This window comes from Cricetulus griseus, chromosome 2, assembly GCF_003668045.3.
Source record: "Cricetulus griseus strain 17A/GY chromosome 2, alternate assembly CriGri-PICRH-1.0, whole genome shotgun sequence".
In the NCBI taxonomy this organism is placed as follows: domain Eukaryota; kingdom Metazoa; phylum Chordata; class Mammalia; order Rodentia; family Cricetidae; genus Cricetulus; species Cricetulus griseus.
This window is the reverse complement of record NC_048595.1, coordinates 205,557,657-205,575,606: the sequence shown is the minus strand read 5'-3', so window position 1 is coordinate 205,575,606 and position 17,950 is coordinate 205,557,657. Positions and strand designations below refer to the sequence as shown.

Here is a 17,950-nt window from a genome sequence, read left to right as displayed (position 1 = left end):
TCCCCTTTTTTGAGACATGGTCTAGGGGGCCTCTAACTTCTAATCTTCCTCCTATAGACTGCTGAGATCACAGGTTCATGCCACTGTTCCTGGTTTCATGTAGTACTGGAGATTGAACCTGGGGTCTCTTGTTTGTTAGGTAAATGTTCTGCCAACTAAGCTACAGCTCAGCCGTGAAATAGTGACTATTTGTAAAGTTTATAATCTCAGTACTTGGGAGATAGGTTCAAAAGGATTAGGAGCTCAGGGATCCTCAGCTACATAGCAAATTAAAGGCAAGTCTGGGCTTTATGAGACCCTGTCTCAAAGAAAAAGTGACTCCCCCCCCCCTGCCCCAGGGATAAATGAAAGGGAAATGTGATCAGTTAGCCCGAAAAGCTATAGGGCTACTTACCTACCTGAACCTGCAAGTGTGAGATGCCCAATAAAGGAACAAAGGTAGCACTTGGTGGATTTTTGTGAGTTCCAGATGAGCCAGGGCTACAAAGTGAGACCCTGCCTTAAAAAGTAGCCCCACCTTCACCCCCTGTAAAAATAGTACAAAGGGGAGGTTGAAGATTTGGGTTTGAAATATGAGCCCTGCAAGGATCATATGTAAGGCTTGGTTCCCAACGTAGCAATACTCGAAGTTGGGGCTTTAGGAAAGGAACTACATCATGATGATTTGATATGCTGTCTAATGTGATGAGCACTTAATGAAAGGCAGGACCTATGTGAAGGGAATTGGTCACTGGAGGTATGCTTGGGAGTTATCCTTGGTTCCTTCCTCTTTCCTCATTCTCTTTGCTTCCTGGCCATCATGAATTGAGCATCTGTGTCTGGAACCTGCTTCTGTAATCATGATGTTCCGCCCCACCACAGTCATAACGCTGTAGAGCCACCCAACCATGGATTGTAATCTCTGGAACAGTATGTTAAATAAATCTTTATTTATTTTTCTTTTAGTCAGGGTCTCCTGTAGCCCAGATTGGCTTCAAACATACTATGTTCATAGCCAAGGTTGACTGAACTGACCCCGCCTCCCCCAGTCTCCACCTATTGAGTACCAGGATTACAGGCTTCTATCACCTCATCTTGTTTATATGTTACTGGGGCTCAAACCCAATTCAGGGCTTCTTGAATGCTAGATGTTCTAATTTGGTTTCCAGTGGCTTTGAAAAATACTAACCAATATAACTTGTAGGAAAGGGTTTATTTGGTTCATACATCCCAGTTCCCAGATTTATTACTCAAAGAAGTCAGGGCAGGAATCAGTAGGCAGGGACTGAAGCAGAGGCCATGGAGGAATACTGCTGCAGGCAGTAGTGGTACACTCCTTTAATCCCAGTATTCGGGAGGCAGAGATAGGCGGATTTCTATGAGTTTGAGGCCAGCCTGGTCTACACAGTTCCAGGATAGACTCCAAAGCTACACAGAGAAACCCTGTCTCAAAAAACAACAAACAAACAAAAAAGAATACTGCTTACTGGCTTGCTTTCTACTCAGTTTGCTTTTTAAAAAATATATCACTAAGGACTACGTGCCCAGGAGTGGCACTGCCCAGAGTGGACTGGGCCTTCCACATCAATCATCAGTCATGAAAATGCCCCATAGACTTGCCTATAGGCCAATCTGATGGAGGCGTTTCCCCCAGTTGTGGAGAATTTAAGATCCAGAGGCAGGCAGATTTCTGTGAGTTTGAGGACAGGGTGTTTGTTCTACATAGTTCCAGGATAGACTCTGTCTCAAAAAATAAAAAAAATACAAAAAATTCAAACCCAAACAAAACTAATAAACACCTTAAATTAATCTTTGTTTATCCCAACTATAATGTTAATATCAATATCACAATATAAATACATTTTAGTGCTGGGCGTGGTGACACTTCTTGCCTTTAATCTCAGCACTTGGGAGGCAGAGGCAGGCAGATCTCTGAGTTCAAGGCCTGCCTGGTCTATAAAGGGAACTCCAGGGCAGTTAGGGCTACAATGAGAACATGTCTCAACGCCACCCCCCCCAAAAAAAAAACCTAAACAAATACCCACAGAAACCAAATAATCAAATAAACTCCTTCAATTAGGGGTGTAGAGAGGACTTAGCCAATAGCACTTTTTGTTCTTGCAGAGGATAAGGGGAGTGAGGGTTGGAGAGACTGTACAATGGTTAAAAGCATTTGCAGTTCTTGCAGAGGACCTGGATCAAATTCCCGGCAACTACACTGAAGCTCATAGTGCCTGAAATTTCAATTTCAGGAAATCTAATGTCCCCTCCTGCCCTCTTTGGGCACCAGGCATGCCAATGGTGCACAGCCATTCATGCAGGCAAAACAGTCATACACATAAAAACTTATATGAAGCAGTAAAAGCAAAGACACAGTTACAATCAAATCAAAGTAGAACCAAAATCCAGCAATGTAAATCAAACCTTGTAGCTCGTGTCCTCCACTTGAATTCACCCCCAGTCTGGACTGCAAAGGCCTCCTGAACCTTCACCTCTACCATTCTGCCATCCATAACCCACATAGCTTCTCTTGTAGCATCAAGCCAGCTCCATTCCATACCTGCTGCTGTCCTTGCCTATCATCCCATGGTACTGGCATCACTAGTATGCTGGAATCTTCATTGTAATTGAGGTTGCATCTTCACCAATGCCTCTCTTGGCCTTTTAAGGGACTGAACCTGCCACATGGGTGAAACCTCAGTTTCTTTCCCCCAGCCCTTCAATACTGGGGTCTCCACTGTAACTGAGGCTGCACCCTCACCAATGGCCTCCTGCCTTCTGTAAGGACTCCAACCTTGTTATATGATGCTAAGTCTTGGCTGCTCTTTAGAAGCTCTTCAAGCCTTCAAAACCAGCATGATGTGGGAGATGTTTACATATTACCAACTTCAGCTGCTAGCTTCATTCAGATGCTTTCTTGACAACCCCCCCATCATATGAGTGCCATGACATATGTGCATGTACATACACACACAAATAAAAAATATAATTTTAAAATAAAGGGCTGGAGTGCCAGGCAGTGGTGGCACATGCCTTTAATCCCAGCACTCTGGAGGCAGAGGCAGGTGGATCTTTGAGTTCAAGGCCAGCCTGGTCTACATAGTGAGTGCCAGGATGGGCTCCAAAGCTACACAGAGAAACCCTGTCTCAAAAACAAACAAAAAAATTAAAATTAAATAAATATACTTCTCAGGTATTTTGTCATAAGGACAGAAAGGTGACTACAGTACTAAATTCACTGAGAAAAGAATAAACTTTCACATCTTGGGGCATGCAGGGGTGCAGAACAGCTGAAACCAGATATTTAAGAGCTGTGCACAGGTTCTTTTGTAGCCTTCACCATTATCACTCTTTCATGGCTGTCCATATACTAAAGCCTATTGGCTTCTAAGTTCCCTTTATTTTTATACATCTGCCAAGGCCAACTGAGGAATGTCTCAGGCTGTTTTTGGACCTAGATTCAGAATCCTATAGAGCACCTATAACCTCTTGTAGTCAGTAATAGCCTCCAACAGCCTAGGTAGCTAAGGACTTCCTTGAACTCTTCTCCTTCCTCTCCACATCCCAGGTGCTGTTATTACAAGCATGTCCCACCATGCCTGATTCATGTAGTGTGGGGAGCAGATGAAGTCATGAGTGAATGTGTGTTTGTTTACACGCACAGCTATGTCAGGGACTCCAATGCCTGAAACCCATGGTGTCTTCATTCGGGTTTCTGTTGCTGTGGAAAAATACCATGACCAAAAGCACTTAAGGAGGAAAGGGTTTATTTTGCTTACACTTCCAGATAACAGTCCTTCATATCCTGAGAGAAGTCAAGGAGGAATGCAGAACACACAGAGGACTGCTACTTACTGGCTTGCTCTCTGTAACCTTTTTCTTATCGAACCCAGGACCACAAGCCCAAGGGTGACAGTGCCTACAATGAACTCCCACATCAATCATTAGTCAAGAAAGTGCACCACAAGCTTGCTCATAGACCAATCTGGTGGGAGCATTTTCTCAATTGAGGTTCCATATTCCCAAATGATTCTAGCTTGACATGTCATCTATCCAGTACAAGACTGAAATGGACAAGTAGGGAAGGATAGTTAAATGACAATGACTTCGACTATTGCAAACTTTCTGTAGATAGTGTGTTAGGCTTTGGAGTGTTTAATACTTTCTGTCCTGTCTTCTGTGTGTGTGGGGGGGGGGTAAAGGAAAAGTGTGTTCAATTGTTCTCTGCCTCATATATCATTTTCACACACAGTAGAGCATGTTTTTAATCCCAACTCTTGGGAAGCAGAAGCACGTGGCTCTTTGAGTTTGAGGCCAGTATGGTCTACATACCTCATCCCAAGCCAGTCTGAGCTACAAAGGAAGACTCAAGTCTTCTCCAAGAACATTATACCCTCTAAACCTCTGAGACATCTCTCCAGCCCCTACAAGCTTTCATTAAATTTACGAAGTAACTTAAGGTTAAGTATTTTACTCACAATTTGGTTCTTGCATTAGGGATAAAAGACCCATGCCACAGACCATATGAGCTGCTCCTGCTAGCAAGGGCTAGGGGTGTGGCGCACTTTTTATACAAAAAGAAATTACCTTGCAATGTTCTTTTCCCTTTGTTTCTGTGTTTCTTTTTGTAGATACAAAGATTAATCTTTCCTTGGCTTTGGAGGCTATCCTGGAACTCGCTCTTGTAGACCAGGTTGGTCTCGAACTACAGAGATCCGCCTGCCTCTGCTTCCTTAGTGCAGGGATTAAAGGCGTGCACCACCACTGCCCGGCTTTTATTTTGTTTTTTGTTTTTTTGAAACAGGGTTTTATTGTGTAACTGTTCTGGCTGTCTCAGCCTCTTAAATGTTCGGATTACAAGCATGAGCCACTACTCTCGGTTTGAACAAGTGTCTTATTTAGCTTTGTAAAATTGGATGTTTTTGAGAGTACCCATGACAGCTCACAAGGTGAATAAACTCAGTAAGGCTAAAGGTTCTGGTGTCAGGATCTCTCCAAATACCGACTCACATCTTTGGGCGCCGGAGATTCAGGCCCCACCCCTCACCTGCGCGCATGCTCTGACTTGAGCCCTATGGGAGACCTGCAGTATAGGCGCGCGTGACGTAGCACTGTGTGGCCGTGATGACGCACAGGCGTACGCTCGGTGGCTCCTCGGGGAAGATGGCGGCTGCATCTTTGAAGGAGAGGAATTGAGAGTGGGGAGAAGAGAAGAGGACCAGACGGGAGAGACATTCCCTGCGGCGCCGAAGGACACCGCGCTCGCGGTTAGGCGCCCTTCCAGGCCCCCCACGGTGAGTGCGCGGAGGGACCCACGAGGGCCGCGGGCGGTCGCGCTCCGCCATTTTCGGGCCCGGCCGTTGCGTGCTTCGGGGGGACCGGAGGGGACAGGTCGCGGGAGAGAGGAGGGCGGGCATCTGCGGGGCCGGCCGCGGCTGGTGGGGGTCCCAGCGGAGGGACTGTGGGGAGAAGGAGGCCGTGCGGCAGCCTCGGCCTAGCCGGGACGGCGAGGCCGGCCGCAGAGACGCGAAGTTCGGAGGAAGGAAGCGCGTTGGGATGGGAGGGGAGTGGAATCGAGTGCGGCTTTGAGGGCTGCCCAGAAGGGGGCTGGAGAAGTTCCGGGAATCCGGGGAAACAGCTGGAGACTGAGCCTGGATGCTTTCTAAAATTGAGATCCGTGTTGGGGACCCGGAGAAAGTCAGAGCCTTGCTCTTTTGCGCGAGTTTCATTCCTGTCTGGCTCCTTACAAATGTCCCACTAAGTACTAATTCTTCACTTACAACTGGAAATAACTTCTCAGTATGTGAGAGACACAAAGGCCACCTGGCAACTAGGTATTCATGGTATTAGAAAGCGGCTCTGGTTTTCTCTTCTCCTTTTTTCTATTTCTTTGAGAGTGGTCTAGTTGTATTGCCCGGGTTCGCCGAGTTTTTCCAGTCTTTCACCTGCCCGGCACAAGCGAGAGATAATAAGCGCGCGCGCTACCTGGCTTGGCCAGCGGTCCTTTTTGTTTGTTTGGTTTGATTTTTATTTTATTTCTGATTCAGGGTTTCACTGTGTAGCCAGGCTGGCCTAGAAAGTCACTGTGTGTGTAGTCTATGTTTCGAACTTAGCGGTAATGATCATGTCTCATTCTCCCAACCGATGGGATGACTAGCCCGAGCCCCACTAGATTTGGCTATAACCCAGGCTGGCACTAACTTGCTATATGCCTCTGGCCTCTATTCTTTGATCCTCCTGCTTCCACTTCCCGAGTGGGATCAAAGGCGTGGGGCCACACCTGACCTAGAATTCCTGGTTTTTTTTTTTTTTTTTTCTGTTTTGAATCGAGGAATTGCACATTTGTTTGTGTGCGCGCTCGCCCCTTCTTTCCTTCCCGGGGGGGGGGTGGGGTTGTTCAGAGGACAGTTTGCTGGAGAACGCTTTTCCACTTGTATTGATTGAATTTAACGCTGAACGATTTATTGGGTCACATTCTTGTGTTTACTTTCTTTCTTTTTTTTTTTTTTTTTTTAAGAAAGTAAGTATTGATATTTGGTTGTAACCCTTGTGGTATGGCCTTTCAGAGTAAGGAAAGAGGCTGGCTATAGGGATTACCTCCTTGGGTTAGGAATCCAAGTCAGAAAAGTGTTTTAACTAACGCGTAAAGACTGTCAGGAATGCTTTAGTTTCTATACGGGAGACAGCTATTCGGGAGCTTTGGATGACAGGAACCAAGCCACAGTGGTGACATACACCACTTGGGAACCAAACTTTCACGTACACTCTGGATATAATGCAGGCAGCCTTTTGCCTGTGAATGTTTAACCCAAACAAAGAACAAAGCTCTTAGTGACTGTTAAAAGAAAACACTTTAATTGTTTCCCTGGTGGCATTTTTTTTTTCTTTTCCTAATCTTAATTGCATTTGAGACCCACCTTTTGTTACTATTAGGTACTTTCGCGTTTTTAACTTGTTTTCTTGCCCAGTAGAGGTAAAAATACTGTATAGTTTTGGGCCAAAAACTTGAAGCACTGTATTAGGATATTTACTGTAGACATTTTGACACCCTTCCCCCCAATCCTGAGAAGGATTTTGGTAGAAGGTTGGCTTACATCACAGTGCATTAGAAAAAGTAGTTTGACTGCCAGGCCTGATGGCACATTGATTTAATTGGGGAGGCAGAGGTAGGCAGATGTGAGTTTCAGGCCAGCCTGATCTACAGAGTGAGTTCCAGGACAGCCAGGGCTACATACAGAAACCCTGTTTCAAAAAGCAAGCAACTGAAAAACAACAATAAAAAAGAAATAGTAAATTGTTATTTGTGAATGTGAAAGCTTACTTCCTACCAGTTCTTTCTTTTGTTGGTAAAAATACGAAATGACTAATTTTGTCATCACAGTGTTAGCCTGACCTAAACCTTAAATAATATTTTTACTGACCTCTTAAGGCCTGTATTCAGAGCTTATTTTGCTAAATAACAAAAAGTTCATTAACAAAAAAAGCCCAGTAGATAACAGAAAGTCTTTATTGTTTTGTTTTGTTTTTGGTTGATAGTATTTGATTATTGCCAAGCTCAAACATTTGTATTTTAGAATGAAAAGTGAGATTATGGTAAAGTTTCATAACTCCAACAAAGATACTAGTGAAAGTTTTTTATTTTAAATCTACAGGAATGCATTTATGTAATCCTTTTGAGGTTATTTAACATAAATGTGGTATTTTACTTGTGTTTTTAGTTTGTAGGTAAAGTAGTATTAGTTGGAGCTAAATGTTCACTGTCAACGTTTGTTCATTAGGAATTTACATTTATTCTGCGTGTGTGTTTATCATGAGTGTAGAAGTCAGAGGACAAAATAAAGGGGTTGCTTTTCTTTTTTCTTTTCTTTCCTTTCCTTTCCTTCCGAGATAGGATTTCTCTGTGTGGCTTTGTACCCTGCCCTAGAACTGGATCTATAGATCAGGCTGATTTTGAACTCACAGAGATCCGCCTGCCTCTGCCTCCTTAGAGCTGGCATTAAAGGTGTGCTTCACCGCCGCCTGGTTGGTTTAGGCTTCAGAGTTCCACTTGGACATGTTTTCTTGGTGACATACTGTTTGTCTTGGACTCCAAAGCTTGTCAGCATGTTGGAAAGTATGACCTACATTGCTGTTAACTCTTTCTGGACTGTAAGCATTTTAGCAATTTTCAGGTATAGTAACAGCTTCATAAATTTTCTTTTTTGGTTTTTTGAGATAGGGTTTCTCTGTATTGCTTTGGAGGCTTTCCTGGAACTAGCTCTTGCAGACCAGGCTGGTCTCGAACTCACAGAGATCCGCCTGCCTCTGCCTCCCAAGTGCTGGAACAAAAGGCCACCACTGCCCAGCACTTTTAAAATATTTTATTTCAGCATGATTGTATAAGAAATATACTTGGGGGCTAGAGAGAGATGGCTCAGTGGTTAAGAGCATCTAGGGAACTGGGTTTAGTTCCCAGCACCTCTGGTGCCATGTGTGGCAGCTCACAGCTGTCCGTAACTCTAGTTCCAGGAAATCTGACACCCTCACACAGACATACATGCAGGAGAAATACCAATGCACATAAGTAAAAATACATTATATATAAAAAAAAAAGAAATATACTCAGCCAGGTGGTAGTGGCACACAACTTAGTCACAGCACCTGGGAGGCAGAGGCAGTTGAATCTCTTGAGTTCGAGGCCAACCTGGTCTATGGATTGAGTTCTAGGACAGCCAGGACTACATAGAGAAACCCTGTCTGGAGCTGCACACCCCCTACTCCCCCCACCCCCGCCCAAAGAAAAGTTTTTACAATTATTCTTGGACTGTGCTTTGGCATCCTGTTGTGAGTTCCTTGTTTCTCAAAGTTTTAGCTAGTGATTGATGATTGTTGACTAAGCCATTGGGGATTCTAATAAAACAACTGTTTCTGCTTTAAAAATGTTGATAAGTCAAGGTATACAGGGGTTTGATGTTTTCTTAGGATCTATGAGTCCTCAGTCCAATATGCTAAGAATTGTTTTTACTGCAGGGCCACACCTCCAGCTGTCTCCATTTTGGTATTTTATTTTATTTTTTTCTCTTTCTTCTGTCTTTTTCTTTTTTATCTTTTGAGACAGGGTTGTACTGTGTAGCTCTGAGTGGCCTGGAGGTTACTATGTAGACCAGGCTGGCCTCAAACTTGCATCAGTCCTCCAATCTTCTTGTTGCCCTACATTTTGAGTACTGGGACTACAGACATGTGACATCACAATCAACTTTAGTAATTTTTTGATTGGGTCAGGGTAGATGTAGCCTAGAGTAGTTTCCATGATATATACCTAGACTAATATGTACCTTGCTATTTTGTTGTTTTGTTGGTTGAAGTGCTGAGTGAGAATTAATTGAGTCTGGGACCTTGTGCATGTTAGTCCAGCACTTTTATCATTAAGCTATATACATTTCTGGGCTTTTGTTTTTATTTTTTTTAAACCTTGCCAAAGCTAGCTTTGAACTTAAGTGTTCCTTCTAGTTCAGCTGTACTTTATTGTGAATCATATTGTAGCCGGGCATTGGTGGTGAACACCTTTAATCCCAGCACTCAGGAGGCAGAGGCAGGAGAATATCTGTGAGTTTTGAGGCCAACCTGGTCTACAGAGCGAGTTCTAGGACAGTCAGGACAGTTACACAAGAAACCCTGTCAATCTGCCGCCCCCCCCCACTCCATTCTTTTTTTTTTTGCGCGTGTGTATGTGTATGGGTGTTTTACTTGCACGTATGTTTGCCTACAGAGGCCAAAAGAGGCTATCAGATTCCCCTAGAACTGGAGTTACTGATAGTTGTGAGTTGTCATATGAGTTCTGGGAGTTGAACCTTGGTTCTCTGGAAGAGCCGTTATTGCTCTCAACCTCTGAGCTGTTTTTCCAGCCCTCTGTTGCATATTTGTTTGGTGCTGCAAGTATTTAATCCCAGCACTGGGGAGGCAGAGGCAGGTGGATCTGTTGAGTTCTGGGCTAGCCTGGTTTACCTAGCAAGTTCCAGGCCAGCCAGGGCTACATAGTGAGATCTTGTCTCAAGGGGAAAAAAAGATTTTTTCATTTAAGATGATTTAATTCTCCTTTTGTCATCTTTGGGTTTTTATTAGGTGTTTTTTCCTTGGATGTGTACCATGTTGCAGAGGAGGATGCAGGGTCACCTAGAACTGTACATGCAGATGGGTTGTGAGTCACCTTATGGGTGCTGGGAATTGAACCTGATCCTCTTCAAGATCAGCAAGTGCTCTGGATTGCTAAGCCATCTATCTCTCCAGCCCTGGGTTCTTTTTTCTTTTTCTTACTGAGTTGTAAGAGTTCTTTACACATTCTGAATGGCCTCCACATTACTGCCTGCCTCACTGTGGGGCAGGGTCTCATTAGCTTGCCCCTGGCTAAGATTATGTGCGTGTGCTGACATGCTCTGATGCAAGACTCTCATTAGACTTGTGATTTGCAGATACTTTCTCTGTAGATTTTTACTTCTATTTTTGTGTTTCATGGGATCAGAACCCAGAGACTCATATGTGCTAGGCTGGCTGTTCACTGTCACTGAGCTGTTCTCCCAGCTTTCTTTTTTATTTCTCAAAAAATTTATTGTTTGTTTATTTTTTGTTTTTTGAGACAGGTTTTCTCTGTGTAACTTTGGAGCCTGTCCTGGCACTTGCTCTGTAGACCAGCCTGGCCTTGGACTCCTCACAGAGATCTATCCGCCTGCCTCTTTCTCCCGAGTGCTAGAACTAAAAGCGTGCACCACCACCACCCAGCTCTTTTTCACTTTATTTAAAAAAATTTTTTATATGCTTTACTTGCATGTAAGTAAGTGTATCACATTTATTCGACATCAGAAGAGGGTACCGGAATTTTTGGAACTGGAGTTAGAGACAGTTGTGGGCCATCATGTGGGTACTGGGAACTGGACTTGGGTCCTCTAAGCAAGAACAGCAAGTGCTTTTAGCCATAGAGCCATCTCTCCAGCTTCACTTTTTTCTTTTTTGTGTTTTATGTGTGAGTGAGTGTGTGTGTGTGTGTGTGTGTGTGTGTGTGTGTGTGTGTGTGTATCTGTGTAGACCAGAGGTTGATGTTGACTATTTTCCTCATTTGTTCTCTTTTTTGTTTGTTTTTCAAGACAAGGTTTCTCTGTGTAACAGCACTAGCTGTCCTGGAACTAGCTCTGGAGACCAGGCTGGCCTCCAACTCAGCCCGCCTCTGCCTCCCAAGTGCTGGGATTAAAAGCGAGCACTACCACCTCCTGCCCCTCCCCCCTTTATTTTTACAAGGCTCTCTTAATCTAGAGCCAGGCTGGAAATCAGCAAACCCTGATGATAATCCTGCTTTTGCCCCTCCCTCCCCCCAGTGTTTGGGATTACAGGTATCTGTGGCCACACTTACCTTTTTAAAAAACGTAGCTATGTATCTGAAGCTGGCCTTGAATTTACAGATCTGCCTATGGAGTGCTGGGACTAAAGGTGTACGCTACCACCAGGGCAGTGGTGGCGCTCGCCTTTAATCCCAGCACTCAGGAGGCAGAGGCAGGCTCTGTGAGTTTGAGACCAGCCTGGTCTACAGAGTAAGTTCCAGGACAGCCTCCAAAGCCACAGAGAAACCCTGTCTCAAAAAACAAAACAAAACAAAACAAAACAAAAAACATGTGTGCTACCATACCTGGCAGTTTTACAAAGCTTGTGCACCTGCTGCTGATATTCTTGATGTTACCAATAAGTTTTGTGACTGTAGCAAAAAGCTGTCTTTTATTTTCATTTTGACCTTGGATTTAGTGGTCTAGTACTTTCTCTTGTACATGGTTTTTTTGAAATATATAGGTTGGGAGTATCTGTCAGTCCCATGGCAGGGTTTCTCCAATAGTAGAGCTTCATATTCTTGGGTTTTTAGCATTAAGGATACCCTTAAAAGCTATGGGCTTTTTAGCTCCAGGTTATTTATTCGTTCGTTCGTTCATTCATTCATTCATTCATTCATTCATTCATTCGTCCAGCCATCTATCCATCCATCTCCTTTGGAGACAGGGTTTCTCTGTGTAGCTCTGAGTGTCTTGGAACTAGCTCTGTAGACCAGGTTGGCCTTGAACTCAGAGTTCCTCCTGCCTCTGCCCCACCTCTGTTTCCTGAGTTCTGGGATTAAAGGCATGCACAACCACCACCAGGCCCAATCCTGTAAGTCTTTAAAAATACTTACTCTTTGTGTATGTGTGTGCATCTGTCTGAATTTATATGCATCACATGTGTGCAGGAGCCCTCAGAGACCAGAAGAGGACAGAAGATATCCTGGAATTAGAGTTATAGGCTGTTTCAAGCCCCCCATGCAGACCTGGCCATGGATCTTCCGCAAGAGCTTAAGTTCTCTTAAACCACTGAGCCATCTCTTCAGTCCCTAATTTGATATATATTTATGAGACTGATTTAAACTTATTATTCCATAATTTTTATTATTCCATAATTTAATTTTTATTTTGTTTGCCTTCATTTACCTTTTGATAATTATGTTTATGAGTATGCCTGGTTCCTGCAGAGGTCAGAAGAGGGTATTGGATCCCCTGGAATTGGAGTGATAAACAGTTGTGAACTACCATGTGGGTGTTGGAACCAAACCCAGGTACTATGCAAGAGCAGCAAATGTTCTTAACTGCTGAGGTGTCTCTGTTCCCCCTTCATTTACCTTTTAAGATACTCTCTTTCAATGTATTCAGGTACTTAGTCATGGTTCTCCTATGTTAGCCTCCTAAGTACTGTGATTACAGGTGTATACCATCATGCCTTGCTCATCATTAGCTCTTTGTACTTGTTCTTACTGTATAAAACTGGTAATGGATAAAACGATCAAACTATGCTACCGGTCTTTGTGTGTTGATTCCTGTTTCACTACCACAGTGGTTCTCAAACTGTGGGTTACAGTCTCTTGGGGGTTTGAAGACTCTTTTACAGCGGTCACCTGATACCATCAGAAAACACAAATATTTACATTATGATTCATAACTAGTAAAATTACAGTTATGAAGTAGCAACAAATATAACTGTATTAAAGGGCTGAGAACCACTTCACCAGTAGGTACAAAGAAAACATGTAGCTGTGCAGTGGTGGCTCATGCCTTTAATCACAGCACCTGGGGGTTAGAGGCAGGTGGATTCTTTTTGAGTTCAAGGACAGCCTGGTCTACAGAGCAAGTTCCAGGACAGCCAGGGCTACACAAAGAAACCATGTCAACAAAAACAAAACAAGATCCCCCCAAAAGAAAAAAGAAAACATGCAAATTACTAAAGAATATAATTTTTTTTTTTTTCCGAGACAGGGTTTCTCTGTTTATCTTTGTAGCCTATCCTGGCACTCGCTCTGGAGACCAGGCTGGGCTTGAACTCACAGAGGTCCGCCTGCCTCTGGCTCCCGAGTGCTGGGATTAAAGGTGTGCACCACCAACGCCCGGCTAAGAATATAATTTTAAAAGTGCTAAAAATAGTTCCATTAATATTTTTACATTTTTTATTTTTTATGTGTGTTCATGTGCCATTGCCCATGGCTACACATGGGAGCCAGAGGTTGATGTCAACTGTCTTCCTCCTCTGCTTCTCTTTTTATTTTTGAGACAGGGTTTTACTATGTAGTCCTGGAACTTGGTATGTTGGTCTTAAACTCACAGAGATCTGCTTCCTCTGTTTCTAGTACTGGGATTAAAGGCTGGCCTTGAACACAGAAATCCTGCCTCTGCCTTCTAAATGCTTTTCCTATCTCATTTTTTTTTTCTTTTTTTTCTTTTTTTGGTCTCTTTTGTTGTTTTGAGACAGGGCCTTTCTATGTATACTAGGCTGGCCTTGAACTCACAGAGATCTCCTGCCTCTGCCTCCTGAGTGCAGGGATCAGAGGTGTATGCCACCATGCTTGGCTGAGACAGGGTCTCTTATTGAGCATGGAACTTGTTCTTTTGGCTAGACTGGCTGACCATTGAGTTCCAGGGATCTTCCTGTCTCCCTGTCACCTACCCCCATAGCATTGGGGTTGCAGATGTGCACTGTTGTGCCTGGCTTTGTTTGTTTGCTTGTATTTTTACTTGCTTAGTCTGCACTGTTCTATAGTGTGCATGTGGAGGCCAGAGGACAACATGGGGAGGGATTAAACTCAGATTGTTAGGTGTAGGCGGAGTTTTCCTGTTCCGAAGCCCATCTCAAATAATCACTCAGAGGCTTAATATTAATTAAAAATGCTCAGCCTATAGCTCAGGCTTGTTACTAGCTAACTCTTACATTTAAATTAGCCCATATTTCTTATCTATGCTTTTCGAATGGCTCATGGCTTGTTATCTCATTTTCTACAGTCCTGCTTCCTGGGTGGCTAGTTGGCATCTGTCTCGCTTGGCTCTACCCTTCTTCATCCCATTGTTTTTGTAATTTGGTTGTCTTGCCTGGTTACTGGCCAGTCAGTTTTTTATTAAACCAATCCGAGTAGCAAATCTTGCAGTGTACAAAAGGATTATTCCACAGCAGTTAGGCTTGGTAGTAAGAACCTTTACCTACTGAGCTTTCTTTTGGACCCTAGTCCTAGGTTTTTTTATGTTGATATCTGAACTCTGATCCTCAGTCTTGTATAGCAAACATTTTATCTCTCCAGTCCCAATAACCATTCACTTTTTTTTTTTTTTTTAATTTTTGAGAGCAGTTTACTGTGTAGTCTTGGCTGGACTGGAATTCTTAGTAGACCAGCTAGCCTTGAATTTAGAGATCCTTCTTTGTCTGCTCCCGTGCTGGTATTAAAGGAGTGAACTACTAAGGCTGGAAAGATGGCTCAGCACTTAGGAACACTTGTATATATAAACATACATATACATACAAATGTATACACACACACTAAGTAGGAATACACCCTAAAATAGAGTATTATATAGTATACATAAGCCTGTAGTGTCAGTTGTTTATTACCATTGTCAAGTATACACAATTGTGGTTTATTGCCATCGTATTGTACATAATTCAGAATTGTATATGCTATATTGTTATGTACCTGGCTACATAGATTTACATGTACAAACCCAAGCAATGCTTTATGCTGTCATGTGACTTTACTAGGCAATAGGGATTTTTATTTTCAGTGTCATGGTACCAAATTTGTTTATGTGGTCCTTTGTGGGCTGTATTATTTTAATGGGGCACAATATCAGGAATGAAAGAAGAATTTTAGAGAAGATCTTACAGATGTTAAAATACTGAGATACCGGGCTGGAGACATGGCTCAGGGGTTAAGAGCACTGACTGCTCTTCCAGAGGTTCTGAGTTCAATTCCCAGCAACCACATGGTGGCTCACAACCATCTGTAATGTGATCTGGTGCCCTCTTCTGGCATGCACTGTATACATGATAAATAAATAAATCTTTAAAAAAGAAAAAATACTGAGATACCACGTCCTAAAAATTGGTAACATGGGAGAAATTAATTTTGTTAAAATACAAACAACCAAAACTAACTAAAGAACCCCAAATCAGTCTACTTTGTAGCTCTGACAATGGTGCTATGGCCACTAGTTCTAGTATGTTACCCCTGCCTAACTTGGTGACTGCCAAACTAGGTGAATTTATTTGTCAGGACTTCCTGTATGATGGTAGCCTCTGTTCTGCTACACTGTTGTACAAGTCTGTTGAGCCGTCTTAAAACATACAAGATACTGTTTCTCAACATGAAATGACACCCCCACCCCTACCCCATTTCCACCTCTCCCTCCTTGCATTCCTCTTCTCTCTTTTAAAGCTGTCTCTGCACCCCCCACCCCCACCCCTTTTGTGACAGGATGCTGCTATGTAGCCCCTGGCTGGCTTGAAATCCACTGTGTTGACCAGGCTGGCTTAGAAAGTCAGAGATCTGCCTGCTTCTTCCTTGGGATTGCTGGGATTGAAGGTGTGTCACCATGCTTGACAGAATTCTAGTTCTTAAAAACCCTTTAAAAATAGTGGAAATCGGCTTGGCGGTGGTGGTACACACCTTTAGTCCCAGCACTTGGGAGCCAGAGGCTCTACTGAGTAAGTTCCAGGACAGCCTCCAAAGTCACAGAGAAACCCTGTCTCGAAAAACAAAAAAAAAAAAAAATAAATAAAAAAGGAAATCTATTTTTATTCTGCCTCATACTTGATATTTCTCTGTATGTGGGTTTTCAGAACAAGGTTTCTCTATATGACAGCTGTGGCTGTCCTGGAACTCACTTTGTAGACCAGGCTGGCCTCAAACTCATAGAGGTCAACTTTCCTCTTCCTCCCAAGTGCTGGAATTATAGGTGTGCACCACTATGCCCAGCCTGATACTTCTTCCTCCTCTTCTTCCTCCTCCTCCTCCTCCTCCTCCTCCTCCTCCTCCTCCTCCTCTTCCTCCTCCTCCTTCTTTGGATGTAACACAGGGTAGGCCAATGGAATTGTAAAGTGGTACTGCCGGTTTTGAAAATAGCTTGGTGTTTTTCAGAAGATTAATCACAAATTTAAATGACCCAAGTTTCAGTTCTATTTATTTACTCTAGGAAAAAAATAATACAGTCACAGAAAAGTTTTTGTAGTGTTTATAGTAGTTTTATTCAAATTGCTGAACAGCATACATCCAAACGTCTTCAGTGATAGCATAAACTGGTTATCTCTATAGAATTTAGCAACAAAAGAAACGAATAATTTAAAAAGCGTTGTTAATTCTTCAAAAACATCATGGCACACAAAAAAATGCTACGGTCTCAAGGCTTCCTGAGATATATATATAATATATATATATATATATATATATATATATATATATATTTTTTTTTTTTGTATTGTTTGAAAATACAGACTTTAATGATGGGAAACATTCCAGTGGTTGCTGTGGTTAAAGTTAGTGCTGGAGACTAACAAGGGACAATATAGGATATGTGTACACAAACAGAAAATATAAGTGTAATGATAGGTGCCATTCATCACAGACTTGCTTCAAACTCTCTGTGTAGCTGAACATGATCTTGAATCTCTGAGCTTCCTACTGCTACCTCTTGAGTGCCACTGTTACAGATATATGCCACCAAACTTGGTTTGTGTAGTGTAGTTCAAACCCAAAACTTCAGGCATGTAGCAAAGCATCCTGCTAACTGAGCTATATTTTTAGCCCCAATGTCTGTATCTTGATTGCATAAAATGAATATTAAAATTAATTTTAATTATGTATATCTGTGTGTTTGATTGTGGGTTGCACATGTTTGAGTGCAGGTACCAGAAGGAGGTGTTGAATCTCTCTCTCTCTCTCTTTTTTTTTTTTTCTTTTTTTTTTTTGGTTTTTTGAGACAGGGTTTCTCTTTGTAGCTTTGGAGCCTATCCTGGCACTCACTCTGTAGACCAGGCTGGCCTCAAACTCACAGAGAATGTTGAATCTCTTGTAGTTGGAATTCTGAACTTTCTGACTTAGGAATTGTGTGTAATAGTCAAAATAAATTTGGTGCTCAGTGTTAGGGATGCTGTGGTGATCTTGCACAAATAAAGCCTGTCTGAGGGTCAGAGAATGGAGCTTGCCACTAGCTTTCCATAGAGGTCTGGAGGTCTGTACAGACAGACAGGAAGTGAGGTATCTGGGCAGAAACAATATAAAAAACAGGGAGAAATAGGAAATCACTCTCTTGTCTGCTGAGATGCGAAAGAGGTAAGCTGTGGTTTGCGCCTTCTCTCTGATCTCTCAGCATTTATTTCCCTCTATATCTGACTCTGGCTTTTTATTATCTAAACCAATTAAGAACTTCATTTTACAGATGCTTGTCTAGTTGTGTGCAAGAGTCTGGGTTTTATCTCCAATACTTCAAAAATAAATATAAATATCAAGTAAATACACTTTAGTTAGAAGAATGAGCAGAAAAGCCATAGATCATGAGAAAAATTCTTGTAAAAAATATCTCACCAGACAAAGGTGATGCTCATCTTTAATCCGAACACTCAGGAGGCAGAGACAGATGGATCTCTGAGTTTAAGGCCAGCCTGGTCTACATTG

At 42.7% G+C, this 17,950-nt stretch overlaps 1 protein-coding gene across 1 annotated transcript in view; it reads left to right on the top strand.

The window, feature by feature from the left end:
• Positions 1 to 5,085: 5,085 nt before the first annotated feature.
• Positions 5,086 to 17,950, top strand: part of Wdr33 (WD repeat domain 33) — a 95,753-nt gene continuing 82,888 nt past the window's right edge. The window contains exon 1 of the mRNA XM_027400657.2: positions 5,086 to 5,273. The gene's annotated coding sequence lies outside the window, so the exon portion shown is untranslated. The remainder of the gene's footprint in view (positions 5,274 to 17,950) is intronic.